We start from the raw sequence: 17965 nt of genomic DNA, 5'->3' as shown, positions 1-17965 counted from the left end.
TTGTAAGAACTAACAAGCATCAAATGAAATCCAGAGAAGCAGGAGAACTATCACATGCTATTTCTCAGGAGCACAGAGCAGAAACAAGTCAGATCCAGTAAGTGCCAACACCTGATGAGGACGCTCTGCACAACATGGGCACAAAACTTGAGTGAGCCAACACTAGGAGCTCAAGCAGAAGTAAAGATAAAATTCTCAGAAGATAAGCATCAGTGAGACAGCCATTAGGATTTGCTCTCAGGCCATTTCAAACTGATTCACTGAAGGAGATGCACATAAAAAAACTTCCAGTAGATGACTCGGCTGTAAACAGCCCACTAACATTTTAGAATCTGAATAAACTGATTAAAAACCTGTAGACATGTAGAAGATGAGGAGTGTTTGAAAGCATCGTCATTAATGTTAAGTAGCATAAGAGACCTCTTGGACTGAGGAACCCCAAACGATATGGAAGATGAGGTGACATTGGCCCTCTGAGGATTAAAAGATACTCTCTCATTTAACTCACTCCCATCAAGTGTTTTCAGAAGAAAATGAAGAATGAGGTAGAACACAGTGCAGAAGGACAGAGGGGGTTACTGTACCAATTTATTCATGTGGCCCTGTAAAATCTTGTAGTGAAAACAAGAGTCTTCATCTTTGCAGACCACTAGAAAGACAAAGAAACCCTCAGGTCTAAAAATGGTATTTTCTTCTCACCACTAAGATCAGTCCAGACTGACAACTTGATTTTTTTCACATCCCATTCTGGATGACTAAAGGGCCAGAAATCTTATTACAGAGATAATGACCAGGATTTTGCAAAGCTCTTGGGAAGACCAAGGCTGGTAGATGCTGTAACTTCAAATACTGTTCATAAGAGGAGGAAAAAAAACCCCACCCTTTTGTGACATAAGGATACATCCTAATAACAGTTTACCCTTTTGAGAAAAGTAAGTAAATAAAAAGTTGGATGTAATAAACCACTTTTGTCCTTGGAACATGTAATCATTTTTAGAAAAGTGAGCAAGGACAAGTCCAGAAGTTACTTACACTTTCCTCTGAAACATCTGCAATGGCTGCTGCTGTGGGAAGGATAAAGGGCCCATGAGTGGTCCAACAGGGTGGGACATACATCCTCACCTTCCCGTTTTGGTACTTGTACATCTCTTTGCTAAGACAGTGCTTTGGGGGAAAAAAGAAGTATTTATTTCTTTAAAAAAAATCAGGTCTTTCCATAATACTTATAAAAGACAGTTTTCCAAAACAAGGGATTTGACCACATTTCCAGTAGGAGCACTTGATGCTGTTCCCTGCTCCCAGTCACTTAAACCTCTTGAGGCAGGAATTTTCCCAGGGCTTCCCCCTTCCTCTTGCTGCAGAACACCAGTCCCGCAGGAGCCAAGCGCCGTGTGCCACTGGAGGGGTGGGATACACGTGGCACCCCCAAAGCCAGCAGTTCTTTTATTAAGAAGCTCATCGTGCCTCACAAAGGAACAGAATCCTCTGAGGCAGGGAAACCAAATTTTCATTTTGATACAAGGAAGTAAAAGCAAAGCAGATCTTAAAAACTTGGGGGAAAAAAATTTTTAAAAAAATGTATCAGTTGTATCTCATGAAATTTAGAGATTAAAAGGGGACAACTGCTCTGGTACATGTCCACGTCCACTCCTATCACCAAGGCTATTTGTTAGAGTACAGAATATTTAGTGAAACAGGAGTTTGAGTCTCCCTGTGGCACAGCAAGCTTCATCGCAACAGTTTGTGCCAAAAAAGCAGTAAGCTTGCTTCAGCTCAGGAGGAGTCATCAGGACCATAAGATTAGGTAGTAAAAGGCTTGGGGTTTTACATGCAAAATATCCTTACCCACAAATTGAGGGTAATAACGACACCCAATGAAAGAACTAGGAAGTGGTTTTTAGCCTAAGTAATTTTCTTATTATTTCTATTGGTTTTATTAAGATGCACTGGGAAAAATATAGTTCAATCTAAAATGGGATTTTCATTAAATTCTCTGGTTCAATTCTTTTTAATGTGTAGGGCTATATTCAGCAAATAGCCAGCAAGCAGAGGTTTTTGTCCAGTTTAAAGCCGTTAAACACAGTTTCATCAATTCCATAGAAATCTCCAGATTTTGCTTTCAGATGAAAAGATAAAAGCTGTAGCCACCCAATTACATTCTGTCTGAGCGTGAAATTCAGGAAAACAGTGAAACCATGAAGGCTGCAGTGGAGCAGGACAGCCAGCGGATGCCATCCCTACGTGAGATGGGAGACAACGTGTTGCCCATGAGCTGGACTTCACAAGTGGGTTTTCTACACCTTTAATAAATTTAAATTGGGCCTTTCATAGTGCCAGGTTTCATAACTGCAAACAAAACATCTTTTGCCTTACCTGTCTGTTCTGATGCAACAAACAGCACAAGAGGGTGAAGCCAAGTCCCAGCTCTCGAGGAGTCAACTGGCCATGCCCTTCTCTCTAAATGGACTACGTGTGAAAACCCCATCACCTACAGCCATCCTATAGAGGACCAAAACAGAATTTGTAGGGCCCCATGAAGTGAAGGCAACACGCACAGTCTAATTGCCGACTTCCTGCATTGTTTTTCCTGCTAAACACTAAAGAAAACAATCTATTTTTTTCATTGTTTCTCTACCCTATTAAGTGTATAAGCTTAAAGGGGTCTGGTGATGTTGAGACCTTTGGGTCTGTCACAACCCAGACTGGGAGCCCTGTTAAAATGTTTTATTTGTGGTAGAAAACAATTTAAACTTGGAAAAGGATAATAAGCAATGTGGTCTCTTATAAATCTATAAGAAAGAAAAGAAAGGAAAGGAAAGAAAAAGAAAGGAGAGAAAGAGTCAAGGAAATGGGGATCAGCACCCCCGGATCCAGCCTTGTCTCAGGTCCGGTAATCCTGGGTGGTGGGTGCACACCCAGCAAAGCTTCTGTCCCCTTTTAAATTCATCTTATCAGCTGATTAGCATACTTTTTTTTTCTCAGTTCCCACAGGTTTTTGCTGACTTCATGCTTCTTGAGCAATCATCCGGCTTCTGGGACAGAAACGCTCACCCCTTATCGGTTCTTGTCACCTCTTCAACGGCCAAGGCAGGAGTCATTAGCAAGGCAAGCTGGGCTCTGGCTGGTACAATAGAGCCACAAAGTACCGGGCTGACACAGCAGAGCCAGGGATTAGCGGTGCTTGTGCTCGAGGGGAAACATTTGGTTTCCCTCAGTCCAGTTTCCCCCTCTGAGCTTTATCTAAGGAGTTTGTCAATGCAACTGCAAGGGGGTGGGGGTGCAGCCTTCCATACACTCCCGCTTCCTTGGGGGACATTCCTTAGACTAACCACAAAGGCCACAGCTTCTCCTTGAGGTTCCTTACAGGTCCCTTCAGCTCCTTACAGGGTCCGTTCCCAGAGGCACAGGTGACACACTGCTCTGTGTCATGCCGTAAACCACAGTGGGAAGGTGGTGCCCAGTGTCGCAGGTGAAGAGCTGAGCAATATGCCCCCACATTTTCAAGGGGATTATTTCCATAACAAACACTAAGATTACCGAATATCAAATTTTAACACTAGTTCTGTGGCTAAACACACTTAATCCTAATTCTTCATCCAAAATTCAGAGTAAATTATGAGAAGACACACTGTTTTCCAGGATCAGCCATCAGCAGGCAGATGGTAGATCTGTGTACAGATTCCGACAGATTCCACACAAATATTGGGGCTTGAAACGAATGTCACCGAGCACTTTGCAAGCGTGAAGTTTATCACGTGTCCTGTAATTTTCTGGGATATTGTATTTTCCTCTGGCTAGAGAAAGTCCTAGTACATGAAACGATTTGTCCCTAGGAACATTAATTGTTTAACATCAGATCTTAATGAGCTTTCAGCATCAAAAAGAGAGAAATTCTGCCCCTGGCAGAAATAACTTTCTATTTACAGGAAATACACATTGCCAGAAGAGAGCTCTGAAGACTGAAATCATATTTCCTTAAGCCAGTAATTCCTGAACTTTCTGAACACAGTGCACAAGGGGATTTTTGTTATTGTCTGCTATTTTGTTTCTGTGGTTGGCCAAAGCACCGACATCTACTACACAAATGCAAATACTCTCCAGGCCAACGCATCAGCCTCTCTCCCTGCACAGGACACAAACTGCCAGACAGTGGCACAGCCTCCAGCACTGTAATTAGATCGCAATTATTTTGTTGCATGTGCACCAAATTTATTTTTTTTTTAAAGCATTCCAAATAACCTAAAATCTGAATTCATTCCTGTGAAGGCCTAGACCTGGCTGCAGTGCTGTCTAGAACTGCATGTGCAGTTGACACCATCAGATTTCAGCCAAGGGGTGGGTTAGTGAAATCCAGATCTCTGTTACTTAGTGCAAAACCAAACAATACGGAGCAACAGCTTTTTTACTTGAGATAAGGTACTAAAATAGGAGCTTTCCAACTAAAAGCAGTGAAAAATTGAAGGTAATACAGAAATCACCACTACAAATTAGGTCTATAGCACTTAAGTGTCTCATTAAATAGACAGAAAAATATGATTAAATCTGAGATGCCAGAAGAACAGATGAAATGAGGATCCTGGTAACGCACAACAGCAATTCTCCGTGTTTAAACCTGATGTTCCTATTCCCCATTTTGCTTCTGCCAAATGCCTATTGTGTTTTATTTATATTTTAAAAATTAAGGTGAATTTGTTTTTCCCTCCCGTGGTGTTGGTTTCCTACCTCCCTGTCCTAGTTCAGAAAGCCACGTCCTGCAGTTCAGGTGCAAGCTCCCAGCATACAGCACACCGCCCGTCAGATGCTTCAACATGCAGATCCAGTTCTTCCCTGAAGCTGGGAAAAACTTCTCAGGTGAAGATCTTTCATTTGGCAAAAGTCATCTGGGGCAGGCAAACCTGTTTAAAAAATTCAAATTAGATTTTCAAATAGATTTTAGTTAAAGAATTCGAAAACATTTCCTGAAAGACAGAAATTTTAGTGTTTGTTCTCAAAGTAACTTTTATCCAGAATTCATTTCCAGTCAAGTGAGGAAAAAGAAGACACCTTTTAAGACAAAACATTTTTTGAAAATTACCATTTCAGGGGATGAAATTGTGTCGCATTTGATCTGAAACTAATGAGGTCTGCTCAGTTATTTTGCTGTCCTCCGGAACCAAACCAACAGCTTATTTACCCAGTTCTGTCTTCGCGCCGTCTTCACTGAACAGCTACATTATCGCAGCAAGATGAGGACAAGAGAGATGTCAAAAAGCTGGTAGATGCTTGTCATAGTAGATATTTACCCTAACAGCACATCAAGCACTGCAAGCCTAAAATATCCTGGCAAGCTGTTCTCTCTCAAGAGAGAGGAGCAGACTCTTCTGCACGCAGTGCTCCTGCTTTGTTTTCTATCAGCACCTTTGAAACACTCCAAGCAAAGACCCAAAAAAAAGCATTACATGTTCATGCTCCCACCCTCAGGGCGACAGAGCACAGCACTGGCACACCATCTGAAGTTATCTATTAATTTGATGGTTATGGCACAGTCCAAAACCAGGAATATTGGCCAAAATTTCTACTCAATTCTTTTAGTCACCTTCCACGTTTCAGAAGGGACTTTCCAAAGCGCTGGCACTCATGAACCTGAATTCCTTGCTAAGCAGTGAAGGAGCTTTTGTCACACTCTAAACTTATGACTTGGTTCATATGGAGAGGTAATTCACCTGTTGAACTAAGAGTCATCACAGCAATCCTTCCCCATCCACAGGACAACTTCTCTCTCTTTGATTGCCCTTAAAATTCTTGGAGAAAATGGAATCAAATTAAAGCATTTTATAAAATAAAAGGAATTTTATTATCAAGTATGTTGGATATTTGAAAGCAAACAACAAGCTACTAGTTTGTAATCCTCAGTGATTTCAGCAGCGCTTTCTCATGCTCCTTATGACTAAGGTAACTCGGGACTTCCATCACCTCCCTGTACGTAGCCTACACACACTCCCACGCTTGCTCCTCTTTTCATTTCCCTGCATCCATCATGTCACAAAAAGGCTTCCCATGCTTCCATTTCTAACGCATTTTAACAGGGAACAGAATAAAATGGGGAAACAAGGGCTGTGACGTCACTTCCCCATTCACAAGTTTTCCTGTAAGGAGTCTCCACGTCCACTGTCGCTACAAAACAGATGAGTCACAATTCCAGGAAACCCCCCCATGAGATATGAACTGATTAATGGCCATGACTTCTTCAGTTCCTCTACATCCTTAATAAATTAGCAGGATTTTGTATGATACCAGAACTAAGCAAAAACTCTAGACAAATAACACAAGCTGGTACAGCGTGTGAAAAGCTGGAAATTAAAGAAAAAAAGCGGGAGAACACTCTCTGGAATTCTATGTGTGTAACTTAACCCAGCCAAGAAAACAGTGTAATGCAACCCCCTGGATGGAAGCAAACCATACACAGTCCTTCATCCCCTGAATGCCGTTGATGCCACAGATGAGGTTTTGGACACTCGAAGACCACCACCAGCTTGCAACCCCTTATCTCCTCACAGCCCAAGCTCGCGCAAGAAGATAAACCTAGAGACAGGCTGTGTGAAGCACACAGGGGATCTCTTATGGAATAAAAGGTAGGAAAGACCATGGTCTTGGTCACTATGATAACACAATTTACAGGCAGAACATGAAGTGTTAATTATCTCAGCTTTGGTTTCTTACTTTGCCGAGATAGACTCAGCAAAGGCTCAGACACGAGCAGCGGGGGCCCTTCGTTCTGCACCTGCCACGACTCCCCAGCCATGACTGCAGTCATCAAGTCCCAGTGATGGAAAGCTCCTCATTCCCATAGGATCACTCCATTTCCTCCACTTAAATTAAAACCAAGATGGTCAGAAGCAGTGAGATACTTTTAAATGTGGACGTTCAGAATGAGAACAAGCGAGAAGCTGACTTTCAGGATCACACGGTCTCTTCATATCTGCAAATTTCCCAGCAATGCTTTAAAAGCAGTACCGATGCTGGCACTTCCAGAAAGCAAAATTCTCAAAACGATACCCCAAAATCAGCAATGATGGGGATCTGCACCTCCCTTGCTTGTTGGGAGCCTTTCACAGGGCAAAAGAGGGGTAACCTAAAGGAGGACTGGGAGGTATGACCTGTTTATGTACTCCAAAGGCATTTGATAAAGTTCCTGCCTAGCTAGAGGCTACAGAGGAAACACAGTTACCACCGGGTGAAGGATAAAGCCTTGTCATGGATTAAAACAAGTTAGGAGATAGGAAAGAGAATAGAAATAAATGGCCAATTCTCAGCATGGAGAAAGGTTAATAGTGTAGTGACCTAGGGATCAGTCTTCGAGCTGGTGTTTTTCAATATATTCATTACCAGCCTCCGAGAGGTGGTGCACAGCGAGGCAGCAGGAACGCCTGACAGAATTGGTTTAGGTCAGTCACGAGGAGGGGAGCTGGGGAAGGAGTGACCACCGCTGCCCAAACACACTGAGCAACCCAGGCTCTGCTCCCCGAATGCAGCGGCGGGGAAACGGCCCAGAGACATCAGAGAGCCTGGTGTTGCCAGAGTTGTGAACGCACAAGAAAAGCAGCCAACGGCCCTGTAGGAACTCACCTAATGCTAGAGCTGATACAACGCCACATATCTGCTAAGGTCCAGGAACGGTCAAAAGGGACAGTGTCAAGAAAAAAGACTAGAGACACAAAAAACGTTAAGCAAAACATCTCCCCAGCCTATTACCATTAAGATTTTTTTTTTAATAAGATGACAAAATAAAGCTAGCAGGAACGAAACTATTTTGAAATATGACAAAATCCTTAGAAGGGGCCATTATCCCTTCAACGTCTCTTTGACCTTTTGGCCCTCTTGGCGCTCTCTGGTCCCCACGAGCATCTTACAGCTTATCCAAAAGTTGACCTTGGAAATCACCTGCATGTCCAGCATTTAGAGCTCATGGCATTTTCTCCTTTATCTGTATTAGTGGCATCGCTCTCATTAAATGAAAGCAGAACATTATTCAGAGGCATAGAAAGTGCAAAGAACATTTGATGACAAAAACCCTGTAGTTTGATCTGAGATTCAGCGCTGCTCGCCAAGCCTTCGATCAAGGGAAGAAGCTGCCTCCCAGGTGGGAACAAACAGCGGGAAAAAAAATCCCAAGAAACTAGTGGGAATTAGTTTAAGAATGGGTATATATACAGAGAGGTAATTTGCAGCAAGAGCCTCTTAGGTGTTGGGGGCAGAGGAGCTCAGTTCATCCTCAGTAAATCTTCATTCCTAAGAAAGATATGTTGCAAAATAGCACTTGTGCACGTGGCCAGACCAACAAACTGTTATTATTAATACCCATAGAGTTACTAATCTCTTCAAAACACTTGCATATGCACCTTCAAAATCTTATCAGAGTACCTCAGCACACACATGGGGACCAAAACTTGATCACTGCAGGTAAGAAAGAGACACACGTGGATTTTGTTAGGAGGAAGGTGCCTGGGGAAAGGAGTCAGAGCCCATATAGATTCAGGAGTTAAAAGCCACGCGGCTCACACAATCCGGTGCTTTATGGAGGCGTCCAAGCTGGCTGTGAATAAGCTGCTACAGGGTACGAGGGTCAAGCAGCCAGATCTGTGCTTTATCCTCACAGCGATGCTGCCCCATTCCCGCAGCGCTCCGGCCAGGATCACCCACAGCCCGGTGCCAAAAAGGGACACAAACCGCTGCTGCTTGGAACCGCTTGCAGCTGGTGGAGAGCTGTCTCAGACTGACAGCCCAGGGTTTTGAGTAAAGATTCCCCAAAATGACAAATTAAGACGCCTCAAGGAACTCCCCATCTGCAACTTAAAACTGCTTCCACCATGGCCCCGGGTGAGAATGGCCCAACATCAGCTCCACAGCCGTTCCCTTGCTCTCCCTGCGTGGTGCATCGGAGCGTTATCAGCATCAAGATAGGGACAAGAACATTTCCATTATTAACAACACTACCACAATCACAGGTAACAGTGGTTTTACTACAAAAAATAAATAATAAAGTACATTTTACGAGCTGGCCCCACTAACAGCTCTTCACCTTGCCACGCTGCACACTGATACGCGGCTGAAGCAGAAAGCGATAGCAATTTAGGGGAGAGAGGATGAATGTCAGCTTTGACAGATTACTTTTCCAACTGGTTGTAGTAATCTTCTAAAAGGCCACTGACAAACCCTGAGCAGCACGTGAAAACATCTGAAAATTAAGGGAAAGCTACTCGCTGTGCTATTGAGCACATGGGGCCTGCGTACCTGATGACTTATACCGTGAAACGCAAACTTAGAAAGGCACGGGTTAATTCAGGTGGTTTCAGAAAAATACCATTGTTCTGAAATACTTACAGAAATTCACTGAAACACTAACATCCTGTTGGTACCGCATTTAATTTAGAAGACAAAATATACTGTGGATGATTTTGTTGTTGTTTTCGACTCATTCGTGTTAACTTTACTAGATTGAATCCATCAACCAAAACTTTATAAAGTCTTTCTTGGTTGGTTGGCGAGCAGGTGGATTACAGGCAGTGATTATTTCTCACTGAAAAAAGACTATCAGCACATTTCACAGACCGATTGGAACGCCAACAGCAGCCTCTCCCACTCGACCCTTACTGCAATAACACAATTAAACGGGTGTCCTACACAGCGCGTGAGCAAAGCATAGGAAGGTAGGAAAGAACTTTAATTCCAAACATGTCAATTTTTTGCTTTTTCTAAACAATTAAGAAGCACACATGAATTTGCTTAAGCGTAAGTATTTCAAAAGTATGTCCTGACATGTAGGAGTATGAACGATTTAATTATCTTTCCGTTTTCCCTCTAAAGAGGCTATAACAAAGTGATTCTAGTAAATTCATTGGGAACTATTCATCTGAGCACAAAATTAAAGCAGTATGCATAACTATTTGCAGAACTAGGTCATTAACCCATCAAGGATCCCTTCCTGCAAGGTTTAAAAATTGTTGGCAATCTTTTGGTTCAGAGGTTCCATCCTTTGGGTGGCACCGCACACGACTCTCAGTTTCCTACAAGAACTTCTCTTTCTGTTACCGTTCTCGGTACAAACATATGTAATTTGCCCAAAACTTGTTTTATATGCATTTCCTCAGTATCCTATAATCATTCTGGATGTCAGCAAGATGTACTAGTTGTTTATGCAGTCTAAAATTTGCAAAGAATAATTAAGATGACATGGTTCGTTTCATAATGATGTTGCAATTTTGTCTTCTTGAAAACTAGTATTCTGTAATCTGCTCTCTTGGTTGCTTTTGGAGGCTGCCGATGTGCACAGAATGCTGACACCGCTCTGCTTCTGTAAAACAACGCTGGGAAGAGCTCCCCAACGCAACCACCACCGCCATTGGGTCATTCAGAAAGATCAGCAGCCAGTGCACCGGAGCGCTACCCCCAAAGCCATAATGTAAAATAATAATCGGCTTCTTATAAAGTGTCAAAACTCATCGTATTTTGAATAGTTTTCCTAAGAAAGAGAGGTGCAAATGGTTGTGGAAAGCCAGACAGAAGAACAGAAACAATTTGACACGTATCTAGCTGCAGGCACACGTTCTCAAAGCCAGATGTAACCTTTCCTCTACATATACTTCAAAACCTACTTTAAAAGTGATGCATATATAACCTTTAATGCTATAACCATTCTAATTCTTAGTTCCGATGTATTTTTCATGCCAAAGGGAAATGCCACATGATTTTTTTGCCCTCTGTAGGCGTAAGGAAGAATTTCCCACCGTGTTTTCCCGTTAAATGGCATCGCACTGCCAGCGATACTCACCTTAACGCATTTCACAAGGCACTGCTTGAAGGGAAGGCTGCTGCTCTGAACTCTTCTAGCTCCTCTGCTCCTCCAGTGCACAGAAGGCTCCATCTAGTGTTACACACACAAAATCCCAGGGAAAAGGAGGAGAAGGGAAAAAAGCCACTTGATAATAATTGCTATAGATTTTTAAGTTGTCCTAGCAAGATAACTGGACTTTCCTGCCCGTGCTTTCCCACACTTGCTTTGCTACCCACCCAGAGGCTGGGTCCAGACTAAAAAGCAACAAAACCAAGCACGGGTAGTCCCTGACTAAATCCCTCACATGTGTACAAACAATAACACAGTAAGGGGAAAGGCCCTAGAAATTACACCAAGTGGGAACAGTGCCCAAAACTGGATCCCCACCCGTTTTTGGCAGCACAGCCATGCTGCGGCTGCTGGCTCTCAGCACATCTTCGGAGTTCCCCCTTTGCTCAGTGGCTGCAGGGGGGTTAAGGATCATAGGTCTCCACCCAGAGACAGCCAACAGTGGATATTGTGCCTTGAACCTGGAAGTCACATCCTGGATAAAATACAACACGGCGTCTCCAGCTCAAACCAGCTGAGGACCAGATCTTCCACCCTGACTTGCACATAACACCATTAATTCTGTTGCCATCACTTAATTACAGTGAAAGTCGCATTGTAGCCAGCGGTGAGTTTGAATCCAAGAGGTCTCTGTGCAAACCCAAGCTGTTGGAGCGCTGTGCTGGGCAGGCAGACCCGCATTCCAAAAAAAACACAGGTCAGGGTTAAGCCAGCTCGGTTGACGGATTATCCCAGACGCTGAGCAGGCAGAAATGCCAGACTGGCTCTACTGGGAGCCTGAACAGCCCTTGGCATCTTTAAGAGTTTCAGTGTTCATGACAGCTTCAGTCAGCCTAACATTAGGATTCTTAATTTCAATCGAATCTTTCAAGTTGCAAGAAGACTGTGAGAGAGTGAAATGTCAAATGACTGTCTCAAAATTTGCTTCTGTGTGTGCTGAGTCATGGGGTGGTGTAGGTAATGCCTCCAACAAGCCTCAAGGACAAGCTGTGGCCTTTAGATTAGTCTAAGGAATGTCCCCCAAGGAAGCGGGAGTGTATGAAAGGCTGCACCCCCCACGCATTGACAAACTCCTTAGATGAACCTCAGAGGGGGAAACTGGACTGAGGGAAACCAAATGTTTCCCCTCGAGCACAAGCACCGCTAATCCCTGGCTCTGCTGTGTCAGCCCGGTACTTTGTGGCTCTATTGTACCAGCCAGAGCCCAGCTTGCCTTGCTAATGACTCCTGCCTTGGCCGTTGAAGAGGTGACAAGAACCGATAAGGGGTGAGCGTTTCTGTCCCAGAAGCCGGATGATTGCTCAAGAAGCATGAAGTCAGCAAAAACCAAAGGTGGGCAGGGTGAGCACGACCCCTGCTTCAATTGGACAAGGGGTGGTGCACCCCATTTCCCCTTCAATGCATGTGCAGAACCCCTGCTGCACCTTTTTCCTCATCTCATGGAAATGAGTTTGTGGAATCCCTGCCCCTCCTCGTCTAGTATGCAAATCAGATGATAAAATGAACTTAAAAGAGGACAGAAACTTTGCTGGGTGTGCACCCATCACCGAAGAACTGAAGATTGAGGACCCACGGGATGCTGTTGGATCCATGGTGCCGACTATTCTTGTGACTCTATTCCGGATGCTTGCTTGATTTTTCATTCCATTCTGTCCTATCGCTACCCCTCTTCACTTTTAATAATAAAAAAGGGTTTAGGTGTACGGCATTTGACCTTGTTTGTGTCTTAATCTCACTCTTGGGATCATATCAAAACCTTCCCTAACATTGGATCAGGACAAAGACCTCGCCTGCGTGTCCCTCCTTCAGGAGCACGTGTGACCCCGCCAGGCTTTCAGAGCCGCTCCACCGGCAGTGGCACCGCTCACCCAGGCCCTGGAAACCCTCCTGGGGGGCTCAGCAGAGACCCCCACTTCCACTCCCTACCCCAGTTGCCATCCCATCCGCTCCCCGGCCCCCTCGGCCATGCAGCCGTCTGCCCCCACCCCACAGACACCCTCCCTGGCCCCCTTGCCCCCAGCTTCCCCCCTCCGTACCTCACTGCACATCGCCACTTCGTCTGCCCCCACCCCTCCAGCTACCACCATCTTATTAATCATTTATATCTTATTTCCAACAAAACTGGGCACTGTGCAGCACCCTGAGAACAGCCACCTGGGGGATTTACCAATACCCGCAGGCAGCTTTTATTATTATTATTGCTACCCAACACATAAGCTTAAAAAAAAAAGCTGAAGAGTCCATGTTTGCCTTTGTAAACTTTTAAAAACTGTTTTAGCTTTAAACTTAAAAAACCAACCAAACAATATAGCAGTACCTGAGAGCGCTGGCGGTGAGCCCAGCAGCCAGCCCGGGTCACACGCCGAAGTCGCCAACTCCCCAAGTCCAGCAGCCACCAGCTCCTGGCCACCCAGTGCCCCCAGCAACCCATCACCCTGCGCCCCGTTACAGCCTCCGCCGCTCCGCGGGGCTCCGCGCCGCTCCGCGGTGCGCACCGCCGCCCCGTGGGCAGCCGCGGGCACTGCGCCGGCTCAGGACTGGGTTTTTGTTGTGGTTTGTTTTGGTTTGTTTTTTTTTCCCAAAAAACCCCGTGCTTTTTGGATACACTGCCCACGCTGCCCAGCGTTTGCATTCAGGCATAAAAATTCACTTTTGGCAAAAGGGTGTCCGGCACAGAGACGCCGGTTTTCCCCCTGGAGCTCTGGGGAAGCACATTATTGTCTGAATTAACATTTAACTACACCCAGTTTTACCAGTTTGATTCATCTCCAGATGATGATGCTGCAGGATGTGCCGACTGCAGGTGCACCCTCCATCAGGTCACAAAACCAGCAACACATGGCACTTGCTTCTACAGATCTTGTCTTCAAGGTAAATCTTGACTATTGAGACAAAAATAACACTGCAAAGTAATTCTAAACCAGGCATGGCGTTGGCGAGGAAAGGCCCTGTACTACAGAATCACAGAATCATCTGGGTTGGAAAAGCCCTTGAAGCTCCTCCAGTCCAACCATGAACCTCACACTGACCGTTCCCAACTCCACCAGATCTCTCAGCGCTGGGTCAACCCGACTCTTCAACCCCTCCAGGGATGGGGACTCCCCCCCTGCCCTGGGCAGCCCATTCCAACGCCCAACAACCCCTTCTGCAAAGAAATACTTCCTAAGAGCCAGTCTGACCCTGCCCTGGCGCAGCTTGAGGCCATTCCCTCTTGGCCTGCCGCTGGTTCCTTGGCTCAAGAGACTCATCCCCCCTCTCTGCACCCTCCTGTCAGGTAGTTGTAGAGGGCGATGAGGTCTCCCCTCAGCCTCCTCTTCTCCAGACTAAACCCCCCCAGTTCCCTCAGCTGCTCCTAACAGCACTTGTGCTCCAGACCCTGCACCAGCTCCGTTGCCCTTCTCTGGACACGCTCGAGTCATTCAATGTCCTTTTTGGAGTGAGGGGCCCAAAACTGAACCCACTCATCGAGGGGCGGCCTCACCAGTGCCGTGTACAGGTCAACCTGCAGCCCTGCACCTTCCTCTTCCACTTTTACAGGACACCTTTGTAGATTTGAGGAGAAAAGGCTGCAATAGTCTGTGATCCATCCTTCCCCCTCTCTTCACATCTCCTAAGGAAGACCAGAGCTTAACCAGATCTCAATTTAAGATAAAAAATGACTGGAAATGGGCCACCAGGTGAAACATTCTGAGAGTAAGACTATGAAGCACCGCAACCTGCTTATTCTGCTCTGATGAACCCTGAGCTGTGTCCTCCCAGGCCCAGCTCATCTCAGACCAAGAGCTAGCAACACCTTCTCCTCTCGCTCACCCCTCACCCCAGCCTGACGCTGCTGGGACCAGAGCAACCAGCCAAAGCTTGTTCTGCCTCCCCGAGCCCCCCTCAGCACACCGTGGTGCTGGGTGCTCCAAGAGCCCTGACAGGGACATTGTCTTGTGGGACCCAACATGAGGCAGCACTGCCAGTGCTTTTAATAACCCCAAGGCAGAATTTCACATCCTGGATGTCATCCCTCCCCTGTTTAGGATTTGAGGATACGAGAAGCTCAGCTGGAGCTCAGAGTCCCAACCAAAGCATCGGTCCTCTTACACCCAAGTCTTCAGCACATGCAGAAAGGAGAGGCCTTGTCTCTGCAGTACCCAGCTGGAGCCCCTTGATTCAGGTTTTTTAATGTTTCTGTACACAAGCAATAAAGTCAGTAGAAATACTGGTACAAATACAGTGGGAAATACACACACATGATCACAACCACACTGTGGCACAGAGCAGGAAACACTGACCACGTGGCCCAAGGACTTGCAGACCGGGATTAACAGAGGGATGAGTTTTCTGACGGAGGAGGAGGAGGTAAGGACTGCACCATCATCTCTCTCTCCTCTCCCCCCTAATATCATTAACCCCCTTCCAAGTGCTTCCCTCGCTTGGGCAGGGGCTCCACTCCCCCTGACCACACACACCTGGGGAAAGGGCAGCGGCCAGGCTCATCCCGCCTCCGTGATGGGGCTTTGAATAGCTCAAGTCTCCTCTGACTTGGCTGCCTGGAACTACAACTTGAAGAAAAAAAAGTCACTGATTTCCACTACTTCTGCCTCAGTACTGCAAAATGAGAGACTGTATCTTTCCCATGACTTTCCATGAAATACTTCCCTAATTAAAATCATTAACTGCATCAGATTTCTCCTCAGTCTGTCACGAGGCCTTTAACTAATGTTCACATATTGCCAGATTAATTTTTAATTCCAAAACAATATTGCATTAGCTATCTCAGCTCTGTGTCACTTGCCTTTAAAAACCAGAATACTTCAGTGTTTTGAAAGTATTTCTTACTCAAGCACAGAGGAGGTGACGGGGGGTGGCAGTTATCTGTTCCACAAAGTTATTAAATAGAGTTAGTATCACACAGCAGGACTCTTTTGGCTACTCAAAGGTGCTGTTCTGCGCTCCATCCACCAACACCTCTCACTACCCACTGACCCTTCATTAGAGGGTTACTGAAAAGCAGAGACTAATTCAGGTTGGGACACACCTCTTGCATGTCATCTAGTCCAGCCCCGCTGCTGAAAGTGGATCAAATCAGGTCAGGTTTTCTCTGAGATTTATCTAGTTGGGTCCTAAACAGCTCTGAGGACAGAGCCCCAACCCCTCGAAGCAGCTTGTTCCCCTTTTGCCCATTAAAGATGAGAAAGAATCTGACTGAAATCTTGGGACAAGAAAGCAAAAGAAAAATCCAAATAAGCAGAATATGTTATGTTAATTGCACTCAAACCCCGAAGTCAAATACTTCTTTACTGGTACAAAGTGACATGCCATCATTAGCAGCCACAAAAGCTCAAGTCCTCACTGACTTCCTCCCCAGGAGGACTGTAGCTCCGACACTTCATTTCCTTTTTTTCCCCTTCTGGGCAAAATACCCATTTTTCCTTGAAAGCCTCCTGGCACAGCACCCCAGCCCCCCCACATTCAGCTTTAGAGGTCTGGAAACACCACGCAAATCATTTGGATTTACAGAAAACCAGTTGAGGTGCCCTGTCTGCACTTTCAGTAGGTAAAAGGGGTGACTCTGGGGAGAGCACCAAGAAATAAACACTTTTGCAGAAGGAAAGCGTGGAAAGCTGGAACAAGAACCAGCACCCGCACTGGTCACAGGGATCAACCACGGAACTTCCAGCAGCACTTCTCACCCCTCAGTAAATTCATTTACCTCATCTTCATCCCGAGTGCTGATAAACTACACACCCACCACCCCTCCCGCTCCACATAAAGCTGAATTTCCCCTCCGCAGCAGCAGCGGTACCACATACTCCCGCAAAATCCCTCGGAGGGAGGTTGCGGCCGCACAGCTGGAAGGATTTCCAAGCGTGGTGCAGTGCTCGCTCTGCCACCACCGAGAGGCAGCCTCCACCCACGCATCCTCCCCTTCACCACGCAGCTTCCTCCGCACCAACACACCCAAACAAAATTAGGCCGGCAGGGCAAGTTGAGGCCCACGGGCAAGTTGAGGCCCACGGGCGGAGGCAGCACAAATTTGGAAATCGCACAGCGCGCGGCAGCGCAGGAACGTGCTGCTTTCTAAAGGATTTTACCAGCAGCAGCGTGACGTTCAGATGTGACACCCCCTTCATAGCATTAACCTGCCGGAGGTCGATGGGCTGGTTGCCACCTTGACCCCCCCCCCAGTCTGGAGGGGTGACCCCACGCCATGCGTGGGCACACCCTCCCCCCCGCCCCCCCCAAGCACTCCAAACAGGTTAGAAAAGGGCTGTTAAAAGTGCTTGTTTCCAGAAAGTCTGGGTTTGTTCAAAACCAAAGTCTGGGTTTGTCCACAGAAGTGCCATTTTAACTTCTCCAGAGTGGATTTACAACAAATTCTGACAAAAAAAAAAAATGAGCTGTTAATTACCAAAGCCAGAGACCCTCAGCTGAGCACCATGAAAAGTTAAAGAGAACAGTCACTAAACGTGAACAGCAGCCCAGGAGTTGCACTTGCAGAATAAATTCCATACTGGACTAAGTAGTGTAGTGGAGTATGGAGTATAAGAAATATATATATGGAACATAAAAATATAAATTGTCAGAGAAACAACTGTTACTCACTGATGGTCTGTTGCATTTCTATAAATATATTAGCAGGACTCAATAAACCTCAAGTAGTTAAATTGCACTATAGTGAATTCTGAAGGAAAACTATTGGAGAAGAAATAGCATTTTGTATTTAGTCTTGCTTTAATTAAAGCTTCTAGCTTCTAATTTAACCACAGGGATGTTATTTTTTGTATTTTTTTTTTTTTTAAGTAGGTTACTATTACTCCTGACAACTGCTGCCTGGATGCATTTGCAATTCACTTTGAGACATTAATGAAGACTTGTTTTCATGAGAGGGACAAGATTTTTTTTTTTTATAGCAATTAAAATTGGTTTTAAAGTTATATACTATTTTATAGTAATTACTAAAATTATTCCTAGAAAATTGATACTTGGATTGAGTTAAATACCTATCACCAAGAATTCTGCAACACGTGTAACTACCACCTTCTCTGCAGTCAACCTTTACCAGTTTGGGACTAAGTCCAGTAACAGTGTCATGTC

Source organism: Strix aluco, chromosome 7, assembly GCF_031877795.1.
Source record: "Strix aluco isolate bStrAlu1 chromosome 7, bStrAlu1.hap1, whole genome shotgun sequence".
Classification (NCBI taxonomy): domain Eukaryota; kingdom Metazoa; phylum Chordata; class Aves; order Strigiformes; family Strigidae; genus Strix; species Strix aluco.
Note: the sequence above shows the minus strand (reverse complement) of the source record.